A 13,209-nucleotide genomic window follows, 5' to 3' on the forward strand; every position below is an offset into this window, starting at 1 on the left:
ATGAAGAAAACAAACAGTCTGAAGGAACCTTTAACCCTTTCATGCATATGCCACTCAGATTTCAAAATAGAGTCCTGTGGTCTGGATGCACATCAATCAAACAATAGAAGTGGGCGGGACTTTCACTGGAGGAGAACTCAACTCATCCAATCAAAGTCCATATATGACTTCTATCAGTGATCAGTAGGAACTACACTGATATCTGGAACCATTTACATGTTCTAAACCATCAACATATGGACCAGTAGAAGGAAAGGAACATTTACATACTTAAAAAAATTGTTAAAAATTCATAAATCAAATTTCTGAAAACACACAATGTCCAGAAAAAGGTCCATATAAAAGTTTAAATGGATTTGACCAGTAGTAGAAACGAAGATTGTTGAAATGTAGACACTGTTGACCTTGCGTTTGACTCTTTAGTGTCGCTCAAGGTCAAAGGTCATGGACCCAAATAAGAATCCATATATACTTCCTATCAGTGATCAATAGGAACTATACTGATATCTGGAACCATTTACATGTTCTAAACCATCAAAATATGGACCATTAGAAGGAAAGGAACATTTCAAAAAATTTGTCAAAAAATGCAAAAATCCAAATTCCTCCTCATTTTCCCACGGAAACTACATATAAAATTTGAACTGAATCCAGCCAGTAGTTTTGTCAGAGAAGATGTTTGAAGAAAGTGTTCACAAAGATGACAAAGAGCTTCTATAGAATTATATCAGTGCAGAGTAGTTCATTTAACTTAGCTAAGATTTCACTCATAAATGTGTTTTTTTTGCCTTTTTTTCATCCAGGTACATCCAGACACACCCCACAGTAGAGCATCAAAACTCGACCTTTAACTTAAATTCAAAGATTATCAACAATTCACTAGATGCACAGAACAGAGAATGACCCGGAAACAGTTATTGAGTTTGTGTACCACTTCTTCTGGTTTACTTGCACCAATGTACATTGAAAAAACAAAAACAACCATATTTATGTTTTCATGGTTTCCTTCAGATTTAGCTGAGAAGAAGAAAGGGGTCGTCGCAGTTCGTTGAGATGAGGAGCCGGACTTCAGAATCCGATAGGGAAGTACATTCATGTGTATAATGTGTAAATGCGCCGGCATTTTAGGGAAGAGGATTACCAAGGAAACGTCAGTGGTAATGTGAGAGGAAGGAAGAGGTTCAAAGTGATCGCAATTTGCTTGGACCAAATGTGGGGTTTCATGTTGACATTTTTGATTTGGTCTGACCTGGAAGTTACTGACTTCTTGGTGTGTTGACCTGGAAAGGCAGCAAAGGCATTATTCTGAAGGATGACATGACAACAGAAAAACTGGTCCGGATCTTGCAGGTGTTGTTGTTTTGTCTAATACAGTGGGTCCATGGTAGACAATCTAAGGAGAAGACACTTCAGTAACACACAAACAAGTCAGGAACTTTAGGTCAAACCAAATCAGATCTCAAAAACGTCAACATGAAACCCCACATTTGGTCCATTTGCTTATTTCCCATTTTTAATTTGTGCGAACAATCGAAAGAACGAAAAACTCCTTTTTTGATTTGCACATGAATAATGAAATAACGAGTCATTTTTTCGTTTTCCGATTGTGGATTCTCAATTGAATATGAAAAGAACGAACGATACACGGATTTTCCTCCCATGTTAGATCCAGAGTTTGATTTGTACATATTTAACTGAATATTAACTCTGGTAGAAACAGCAGAAGAAGACAGACTCAGCTGTGAGCTCCATGTCGGTCCAACCCGACTATAAAAGCTCATTCTAACCAACATGATTGTTATTTTCAGGTCATTATGCACTAATGAACACCGAATCATGAATATTACATTGTTCTGTGCAGTTAAACGGCCTAAACGCCAACACACGGAGCTTTTAGGAAACGTTTACTCACTGTGTGTTATTAGTTCTACTACTGAGGGAACAGATCTGAGCACTTCTTCTTCTTCTTCTGCTGCTTGTATTTCAGTAATGGCTTTAAAAAAAAAACTGCTGGCACTAAATCCACAATGAGCAATTAGAGCGACGTGCATTCAGTGTGTGTTTGTGGGATTCAGACGGATGGAAACTCTAATGTGTTCCTCACTTGTGGAAACTCCACCTGATGAAGAGCAGCTCTGGTTAAAACGTTGTCAGCCGGGTTCACAAATTGAAATAATAAAAGCAGAATGAACTCGGGGTTATTTTCTGTCTTTTTTTTTTTTTTTTTTAATGCCTCACCTTTATTAAAGCCCAGAACAGGAATGAGCCTGTTTTTTTTTTTCTTTTTTGCGACGCCGGATGGCAATTAAACCCTATTCTGTCTCCTCTTTGGCAGCGGGACAAATGGATTTCAGTACAGTTCATGAATTCATAGATGATGAAATTGCCAATAATTGCTTGAGCGCGAGCCGATGCAGAAATATTCTTCTCCATCAAGCGCTCAGACACAATGTTCTCGTCTCTTTTCTCTCTGTTTTTTTTTTCCCCATCTCGAATGAAACCCTCGGCAGATTGTTTCCTAACGAGGCCGAGCTCGTCGAGAGTGAGACAAGACATCTGCGTCCGTCTGATGTTCTCCTCCGCCGGTTGCCTTGGTAACCACGATAAGCCCCGCTTCCTCTTGACCACCGAGCCACTTAGGAGCACCTCCATCATTATCCCAAGGTGCTTTTCAATGAGGAGGGTATTGTGCAGGTACGGGGGCTGTTCTGTTCCGTCTGCCACACAGCTTCTGCGTCAGTGAATGGAAGTCAATGAGGCCCACAATGAAGCTGGGAATATCAAGTGGCATCGCTGTTTCACCACCGTCCGCATGATTTCAGAGGTTTTAAAAAGCGTCTAGAGCTACTTAAACTCTCAAATCATCCTCCTCCGCCACCGCTGCTGCCGCTACAAGTTCAGCCTCTCGTCTTTTATTTAATCCGGCTCGACGTGGGCAGGTTTGGACGCTCATTATGCAACGTCGCTTTGCATTTGATGTGTTGGATTCAACGGCGGGAACGAAATGTGAGTCGGGATTCGGAGGCAGCGTCCGACCCCCACCTCAGAAACGCAACAGGTCCGACAACTCTGTGATACAACCACAACTACATTTACATTTAACTGAATTATTTAAAAGACAACATGTTTACAGACGTCAGACCAGAATATTTAACCCATAAACACCCAGTCCTACTTATGTGTCAGTTACAGAATGAATTTTTCTCTCTATTTAACCTTTATTAAGTGATTTATCTCCATTTATTATAATATTATCCTCTGTATTTGGCCCTTTTTTCAGTATAAATCATGTATTTTCCTATATTTCATTTACAGATTATGTAGATGTTCATTAAAGTTCAGATTAAAGTTAAAGGTTATTATATCAGGAACAGAGAAAACTGAAGAAAAAGAGACTTTTTCAGCAATGATATAAATAACTGAATATAAAAACAAATGTGTCCATCTACTGTCATTGATCCAACTCTATGGGTTTAACAGGTGAGTGAATTTTTATTCATTTTGTTAATTTTGTTGCTTATTTTCACAAAGTTATTTGTTATTTTGTAAATTTTCTCATTCACTTTTATTCACTTTGGTAATTTCATTTATTATTTTACTTGTTTTTCTCATTTTGTTGCACTTTTAAAATTTTGTTTCCTTCAATTTATTTCAGTTTGTGGCTTGTTTTGTTCATGTTAATTATTATTTTGTTGATTTATCATTCATTTTTGTTCATTTTATTCGTTATTTTTTGGCTGTTTGCATTCTTTTTGTTGCTTATTTTATCCTTTTTTACTTTATTTTAGTATATATATTTTTTACATTATCTTCTGCTCATGTTTGACTATGTAACTTCAGTTTTCTACGATTTTAATTGTTCTACACATACACAGATGCAAAAGAACTAAATAAATCAGATTAACCTGTTTACATGTATTTTTCCCTTAGTTACAGTAGTTTACTTTTTTTTTTTACAAATATTTTTATGCTCATTCTCTTTTGCTTGCCATTTTTAAATGCCACTATGTTTGTCTGTTTGAACCCATAAAGACCCATTGCTACTTTAGTGTCAGTTCCTCTCTATTTAACCTTTCATTGGTTGTAATATTATCCTCTGTATTTGCCATTTTTTTCATCGAAAATCAGGTATTTTCCTATAATTAATTTACTGATTATGTAGATGTTCATAAAAGCTCTGATTAACGTTAAGGGTTATTACATCAGAAACAGAGAAAACTGAAGAAAAAGGGACTTTTTCAGCAAAATCTCTCATTAACTGAACATAAACCCAGTGTGTCCATCCACTGTCATTGATCCAACTCCATGGGTTTTACTGGGGAATCAATGTTGGAGAAGATGACAGTGTTTCCACAGTAACTACGGAGCCTCTGAATGTCCAAATATGGTCATATCTGATGACCATGAAAAGATGAAGAACTGTATTTTACAACAATTATTGACATGGATTGATAGGATTAGTGGTTTAGAAGTTATTAAAGATTTCAGATCAGTAGATGATTTTATTATTATTATTATTATTATTAATAATAATAATAATAATAATAATAATAATAATAATAATAATAATAATAATAATAATAATGGATTAGATTTCTATAGCACTTTACATTATTGATCCATTCTACAGGGTGTCCCATAAGTCTCCATACATAGGAGACATAATACATTCCATACATATATGGTTCTAACATGTATTTCCTTATATTTCAGATAACCCAAAGAATGCATTTGAATAAAGAGCAACGAACTGAAATCATCCTGATGGCCGGTTCAGCAAGCAGTCGTATGGTTGCAAGCGCATTTAACAGAAAACATGGGACGAGTCTCACACACGACACTGTGGCAAAACTTACTGTCAAGTTCAAAAAAACAGGAAGTGTTTTGGATCAATTTGTTCCCGACAAAATGGCAGTCATATAGAGCATATTATATAAATAAAAATGGTTTATGTCAAGAAACGTTTATTTTCCCTATGTATGGAGACTGATGGGACACCCTGTACATTCACTCTCACATTCTCCCTCTGGTGGTGCTAAGCTACATCTGTATCCACCGCTGCCCTGGAATCGGCTGATGGAAGCATGGCTGCGTATTTGTGCCGACCGGCCCCTCCCACCACCACCAAGGAGGAGGCAAGGTGGGTGAAGTGTCTTGCCCAAGGACACAACAGCACATGACTAGGACAGAGCGGGATTCAAACCGTCAACTCTTCAGTTATTGGACGAGCTGCTCTACCTCGTGAGCCATGATAACTGGTGGCTCTTTGGGTTTTTATGGCTTAATTACCTCCACCAAGGAGGGTTTGTCTGTCTGTTTGTTTGTTTGTTTGTCTGTTAGTAAGATCAAATTATTTTATTCACACATATTAGTATCAGACCTACACATGTTGCATATTTGGATGAGTTATTATTCATTTTTGTTCATTTTATTGATTATTTTGGGTTTTGTTCAGTTTTTACTACATTTTAGTAAATATTTTTGGCTTATTTGGTATTTTATAAAATGTTTTGTTGTAATTTTATTCATCCTTTTTTTTGTTCTTTTGGTTTATTATTTCATTTACATAAACCAAGAGTCTCCATTCACTGTCATTTATCAAACTCCATGGGTTTTGCTGGTGAATCAGTGCTTTAATGTTTTATCCATTTTGTTGCTTATTTACTGCATGTTATTTATCATGAACTCCGCCAAGGAGGTTCTGTTTTTGCCAGCGCTGCTTTGTCTGTTTGTCTGTCTGTCCATGTACAAGATAACTCATCAAGTTATGGATGGATTTTGATGAAATTTTCAGGAAATGTTGATACTGGCACAAGGAACAAATGATTAAATTTTGTGGTGAGCGGGGGGGCTGATCTGCGTTGGTGGAGGTCTGCGCTCTCCCAGTGCTTTTCTAGTTTCCTAGTTAAACTATTCCATTCCAACTTTTATACATTTAAATTGTCTTAGTATTCAGTGTGGACTGTAAAGTAAGACAGATTTCCTTTTCTTATTTGTCAGACAGATGGGATGCCAGGCAGTAGGGGGTGATTATGCCCCCTACTGCCTGGCAAAGCAGGATAAAACAGCTGACAATGACACGTCACAGGAACGAGTAACCCTTCTGAGGAAGGCTACAGGTTGTAGCCAAAACATGTCAAGGTAAAAGAATTAAGTCTTTTTCCATCTGTCTGACCAATAAGAAAAGGAAATCTGTAGAAGTTCTAGTAGACAGTATGAACCTAACTGGACTGGCAAAGTAACAGTTCCATCGTGCGTACTGTACACATGACAATAAAACGCGTTGAATCTTATTGTGAAGGTGTCGGATCCAGAGCTGCCGCTGTGTGACCAGGGCTGACACATCAAACCAAGGACGACGTGGTAAACCTCCGCCGTCCCCAGACGCCGTGGATTCATCTATTTTATGGTGTAGTTACATAATTCATGTCAGAGCTGCAAAGAGATGACGGTGAGAAAAAAATAGGAAAGCGTGTGACCAGAGGGATGTCAAGGTCCTGCTGGTAGTCAGTGTAACAGAGGTTTAAGATCAGCTAAAATCCCAGACACGTGTTTGTTTTATCAGGTTTTATCGAATAAAAGAGTCGGGTTTTATTGAACCCAAAGGGAACAGAACAGATTACAGAACAAAAAAACAAGTAATGAAGGACACAAATACAAATAAAATCATATTAAAGCCTTTATGACGGTAGTAAAATATTAATGAAACGTTGTAAAAGTGAGAACAAATGGATAAATTATTGACTGCGACTCCCATCTCAGTTAAAACCTGACGATGTGAGAAAACAGGATGGAGTTGAGGTCAGGAAAAGTATCTCTGCTGAATAAAACAAATACTGCCAGTAACAGACATTCAGAACAGTTTTTTTCTTCAAATGCCACCACACTGTGACAGCTGAGACACGACTTGAAGCTCAGGATTGTTTTTCACTCTTTCCAAAAACCCTAAAATCTCATTTAATGATAAAGGTCACCGTAAACTACAACTGCCAGCAGCTAAAACACACCCGTATGTGCAGCGAAGGAAACATGCAGCAGGACTGACGTCAAACAGAAACACCTGGACCCAACAGGTTTCATCCTCACCTTCAGTTTAGGCCGATACTGTTAGTAACTCTAACCCTATAACACCAAATGTATCATATTTGATACGCAAGTTTTGAAGCCCTCTACATGATATTTTTTTCTTGAAAAACCTGTTGTATACAATTAGATACATGCAGTACACAGATAATCCACCAGGGGGAGGAGTTCAGTCACCAGAGGCCTTTAGTGACACTACAAGACTGACATTAATGAGGAAGAACTGGGACCATTTAGAAAAGGAATGAACAATCTGTTAGACATGTTTGTGTTCTATTATGGTTTTGTTTATTAAAAAAAAAGAGTATGTGAACATTGAGACCTGATGGATCAAATACGATACAGAATTAAAACTCATACATGGAAATTGATATTTGAAAAAAAAAAAAAAAATGTTGTTGAAAAGTACCAATAAAAGTTCCAGTTTCAAAGAACTGGAAGTTTCTGCCAATGATTTAATGGTTCAGGCTTTAAAGGGTTAAAGGAGGGATATTTGGCTTTTTTTAATGGAATTCTTCATTTTCAAGCATTCAAACATGTTTCAGTCCATTGTATGATTTCGTTTGGAGTACGTACGTATGTTGTGACATAAGACGTACACTTCCTGTCATTTTCAAAACATCCGGTCTTGTCTTGTTACCATGGCAACGCCTACAGTGTCAGCGTTAGCTGTCCTAATATGGGAGGAGCTAATAAGACTACAAAATAGGTCACATGTTACTGCTATCCTTCAATGAATTGTTCGTTTACCTTTTGCTCATGTTGTCGCTGCGTAACTTCTGTTCATATAGATTTTTTTTTTTTTTACTAATGATCAGATGTAAAAAAACTAAATAAATCAGATGAACTTGTATACATGTGTGAGGACATTGGAGTACTGGGCAGAAATCTAGGTGTGTTAATCAGATTTCTCATAATCAGATTACTGCTGTTATCGGATAAAGATGATCAGATTATCTGTTTACATGATCAATAATAATCTGATAACTCCAGAAATCAGATAATGATCAGAGGATTAGTGTGAATGTAAATGGACTCTATGACAATAAAACCCTGTTCTATTCTATTCTATTCTATTCTATTCTATTCTATTCTATTCTGTAAACAGTGTTCACCCAGACACCAGAAGGTTCCCAGTCGTCCTCTGCCTTTTCTATTGATACAAACTATTGTAGGATTTCCTCATTAAAAGTCCAGGTTTCAAACTAAACTGTATGAAATGTTGATAAATGTGTGAAATCTAAAAAGTGTTCAGGTACGCAGAGTCTGAACAGAACCTGAGGAACCTCAGCTGAACTCCTCCGATGCTTCCATGATGAAGGCACAACTGGACAAACGTGTCACTCTAATTGGTCGTCACTCAGTCCTGACCCTGAACGCTCTCTTGTTTCCTATTAGTTTTAATTGACTCCCTCTTCTTTCACATTGCCCCCCCATCCCCCTGGTGCTCGCTGTCTGCACATCGCCGCGGTGACGTCCGCCGCCACATCCGTCAGCAGCAGGAAGTGGTGTCAGGAAGTGAGAAGCGTGGCGAGGTGGATGGAAGGTGACTGGTCCGGCGGCTGTCAGGACGCCTGACCTCCCCCTGCTCTCGACATGACAGCGACGATGGCTGAGTGTCATCTTAACCGCTCCGCCTGTCATGTCTGTCACGGCCGGCCATACAGGAAGTCATGTTTTCTGAGCGCGCCCGGTGCGGTTGAAGCGTTATTTTTCCTCTCTTCAGCTGCAGAAGGAAGAGGGAAGTGAAGGACGTCCCGTTTCACCGCTCATCGGGCTGGTTCTGCCCATACGGCGGCCGGACCTCAGAGCAGCTCGCTGTCACGGTGAAGCAGCTCCTGGCAGGTTCGTTAAAGTTTCATCGACAGAGGACGGAGGAGGACAAAAGACGAGCCGGGAAAACACCGATCTATGAGCCTCTCCCAGCAGAAACCCACCAAATCAGGCTCTTCACGGCAGATCTTCAGGAACAGAAATGAACATTCACAGAATTTAAACAAACTGTAGGCGGATCATCTGAATCTGCGTACCATTGGTTCTTTTCATATTCAACTGAGAATCCACAATTGGAAAACGAACAAACGACTGATTTTTTCATGATTAATGTACAAATTAAAAACTGGAAATAAGCAAATGGACCAAATGTCAGGTTTCATGTTGACATTTTTTATATCTGATTTGGAAGGTACTGCCTTCATGTGTTGAGCTGGACAATCTTGTTTTTTTTTTTTTTTGATCAATATATTTTTATTCATATTCGGTCTTTCAAACATGAAACAAGTAAGACAAACACTGAGACATCTAACAGAGGTATAAGACGCCGCAAAAAAACAAAAACAAAAACAAATAAAAAATTAATTAAAAAAAAATAATTAAAGGTTTACACTGTAATTACTCAATCATGACAGTCGTGGGTTTGCTAATATTCTGTCTAATGCATTCTGTGATAATGGAGAATTTCATGTTCTTCAGAGTCAGCAAACACATTACTGTGAAGGAAGACGACATGACAACTGAAAAACTGGTCCGGATCTTCCAGGTGTTCTTGTTTTGTCTAATACAGTGGGTCCATGGGAGACAATCGAAGGAGAAGACACTTAGCATAAGTCAAGGCAAGTTTATTTATACAGCACATTTCATTCAAGGTGCTTCACACAGGACATTGAAATACAACGACAGTGAAACACACGTAGAAGTCAGGAACTTCTGGGTCAGACCAAAGCAGACATCAACAATGGCAACAGGAAACCCAACACTTGGTTCATTTGCTTATTTCCAATTTTTAATTTGTGCGAACAATCGAAAGAATGAAAAACAACTCGTATTTTGATTTGTACATGAACATGTCACTTTTTCGCTTTCTGATTGTGGATTCTCAATTGAACATGAAAAGAACCAATGATACATGGATTCATCTGCATGTAAAGACAGTGCGATTTTGACCCTGTTCCGAAGAAGACTAAATTAACCCTTTAAGCACCATAGCAGCAATATTGCAACAGGTAACATACCTGACTGAAACAGACCATAATAACTCCAGGTAGAGTTACTAAATCTTGTTACCACCTCTCACCAATAGATGGCAGACAGGTGCCCATTCAATCCTAACACCATTTCAGGGCATGTTTCTATTCAAAGTGAAGAAGAAAATCCAGTTCAAAGGCGTGGTCCTGAGCTGGTTCAGTGAGAAACTGAAGTATATCTAGTTTTAGTTTGGATACATAAGGACAGATTTGCATAAAAAGACACTAAAAGTGACTGCATTTTATTTTCTACTAATGTTTAAGTTCATTTATTTGAAGGATAAGATGAAAAAAACAAAACACAAAGAAAACTTCCATGTAAATAAGTTCAAAGTTCAATTTTACCAAAAGTTGGACAATCCAATATGGCCACCACCCTGTGACATCACAATATGTAAATGATATGAGTACATTTAGTCTATCTTAAACTTTGGGTCAAACCCAGTATTATTCTCATTTACAGTATGATTTTATCTTTAAACACTTCCGAGCTTTTACAGTTTCTTGAAACTATGAATCAACCTTTTAGATTTTTTTTTGACATTTAAAGGGTTAATTATCCAACGTGGTGTCATGAATTGCGTACAGATAACACACCACTTTTAGTTGCCGTGTTATCTGTCCTATTTTAAGCATTCAGAGTGTATATTTACGTCTCGTAAAATAGCACACCATTAGCGCCATTAGCGGCTAGCGCAATTGGCAGTAAAGGTTATGGTTAGGGTTAGCAATTAGTGCAATTAGCGGCTAGCGCAATTAGCAGTTAGGGTTAGTGATTAGCAGCTAGCGCACTGACACGCCATTAAATGCCATTAAATAACACACGAAAGGATGAAAACGTGTACGTATAGCACCCCAAATGCAATAAACTTGCGTCACATATAATGCGATTTTATGAGATCAGTCTGAAAAAAGTGGTTCCATGTTGAAGACTCCTCTAATTTGAAGAGGCTGAAGGAAAGTTTTTACGCCTAAGTCATCTGTCTGCTCAGCACTTTACATACACCGTATTGACATCCACAAAACGGTACGTTTTTGTACAAACTACAGCTACTTTTTTTCATGTACATTCATGTACACCCTGTATTTATTCTGTACGCTGCATGTCTTTTTTTCTGTTTTACTCTTGGCTGCAGGTACAAAACTACATTTCACTACGCGCTGTCCTCTGTATAACTGTGCATCTGACAAATAAACCTGTTAATTCTTCTCTTATCTCTTCATGGTCATGTTTCCATGCAGTCCTGTAGCACCAGATCCATAAACCTGTTAACATAAAATCTGGGCTTTTCTTTGGAGCATCCAGTTTCACCAGAGATGATCTTTGCTCCATCTGACCATAAACCTTGTGTTTTTGAGTCTTGTGTCTCAAAATGCATTAAAACAAGTAAATGTGACGCATATTCCTCATAAAACCACAATAATATCAGCATATAGTGCTCATTTTGGTCAGAAAAACTCCATACAGGGAAAAAAAAAAAAGAGTATTTCACATGTATATACTGTTAAATTAAAGAACTGTCATATTCAGAATAATAATAATAATAATGGAATATGAGTGTGAACATAAACATACTTATAAATCTTCTACAGAGACTGAAAGGTCAAAGGTCACCAGTAAACTCTTATTCTACGTGGATCTGTTTGTAGTTTTCATTGGATAATTGGTTGACCTGACTTCCTTTGGCATCATTATCCAATAGATTAGAAAGAAAAATCCATAAACCTTTATCTGAACACAGATGGTGGATAAAACACTTATTAAGGACGTGAGTTTCCTTCACGGTAAGAAAGTGTACAATGATTATTACTGAAAGAAATAATGTAAAATGAAATGACTAGAAGGTGTTGTGTACCTTCATGGGTTTTCTTATTATTCATGTTTTTAAAAATGAGAATAAAGATAAATTAAGGTGAGATCAAGAGCTTTAAAGTGTCTTTTTTTTCTGGTGATTAAATGAAGGTTGGGCAGATGTTTTATGTCTAAGCAGTGGAGTTATTTAATTAACAAATATCGGCAAATGATTATATTAACCCATAAAGACCAAAACCATCTACTGATCTAATCTGTTAAATACCTGTTGATCCACTAATTCTATCAATACATGGAAATAACTGAGGTAAAAGCAGTTTTATTTTAATTATTCATTGGCTAAAATGCTCAAAAACTTGTAAAATGAGTATAAAATGAGCAAAATACTAGAAAAATAAGGAAAAAATGTCCCAAAAACCCTTGAAATATATCATAAAAGTGAACAAATGCTTCTAAAGTGAGGAGAAAATTATTATTATTAATACTTGAAATTTGAGGATAATTCATCATTTCATGACATTCATATCCCTGTATTTATTCTGTGAACCCTCAAAAACCAAAACCATCTACTGATTGAAACTGTTTAACACCTGTTGAGCCACTAATCTTATCAATCCATGTAAATAATTGGTGTAAAATACAGTTCTTCATCTTTTCATGGTCATCAGATATGACCCATTTGGACGTTCAGAGGCTCCATAGTTACCATGGAAACACTGTCATCTTCTACAACATTGATTCACCAGTAAAACCCATGGAGTTGGATCAGTGACAGTGGATGGACACACTGGGTTTATATTAAATGATAAATAACGTGGGGAAAAAACAAGCAAAAAGTTGGCTAAATGAAGTAAATGAGAATAAAATGAGCAAAAAATAATTGCAAAACAGAAACAAAACAAATTAGAATGATAAATCAACAAAAATAATAAGTGGCATGAAGAAAAATAAGCCACAAACTGGATGAAATTGAAGAAAAAATAATAAAATAGGCAACAGAGTAAACAATGGACAATTTGCCATGAACAAAATAAGGTTTGAGACATTTATTATCTTCAGTTAATGATATATTTGACTGAAAAAGTCACTATTCTTCAGGTTTTCGTTTTGTTTTTCTGTTTTGCTATTATAACCTTTAAATGTACTCTGAGCTTTAATGAACATCTACAGTAAATTAAATATAGCAAAATACCAGATTTTCACTGAAATATGCAAAATACAGGTGATAAAATTAAAATAAATGGTGATACATCAGTTGGGAAAGGCTGAAGACAAAGTCATTTGAAAGTA

General features: G+C 37.0%; 1 long non-coding RNA gene across 1 annotated transcript in view; it reads right to left on the bottom strand.

Moving 5' to 3' along the window:
- LOC115427589 (uncharacterized) overlaps positions 1-9,911 on the bottom strand; it is a 376,082-nt gene extending 366,171 nt beyond the window's left edge. Inside the window, exon 1 of the long non-coding RNA XR_003936519.1 lies at positions 9,769-9,911. This is a non-coding gene — a long non-coding RNA (uncharacterized LOC115427589). The remainder of the gene's footprint in view (positions 1-9,768) is intronic.
- Positions 9,912-13,209: the final 3,298 nt, after the last annotated feature.

Source organism: Sphaeramia orbicularis, chromosome 10, assembly GCF_902148855.1.
Source record: "Sphaeramia orbicularis chromosome 10, fSphaOr1.1, whole genome shotgun sequence".
Taxonomy (NCBI): domain Eukaryota; kingdom Metazoa; phylum Chordata; class Actinopteri; order Kurtiformes; family Apogonidae; genus Sphaeramia; species Sphaeramia orbicularis.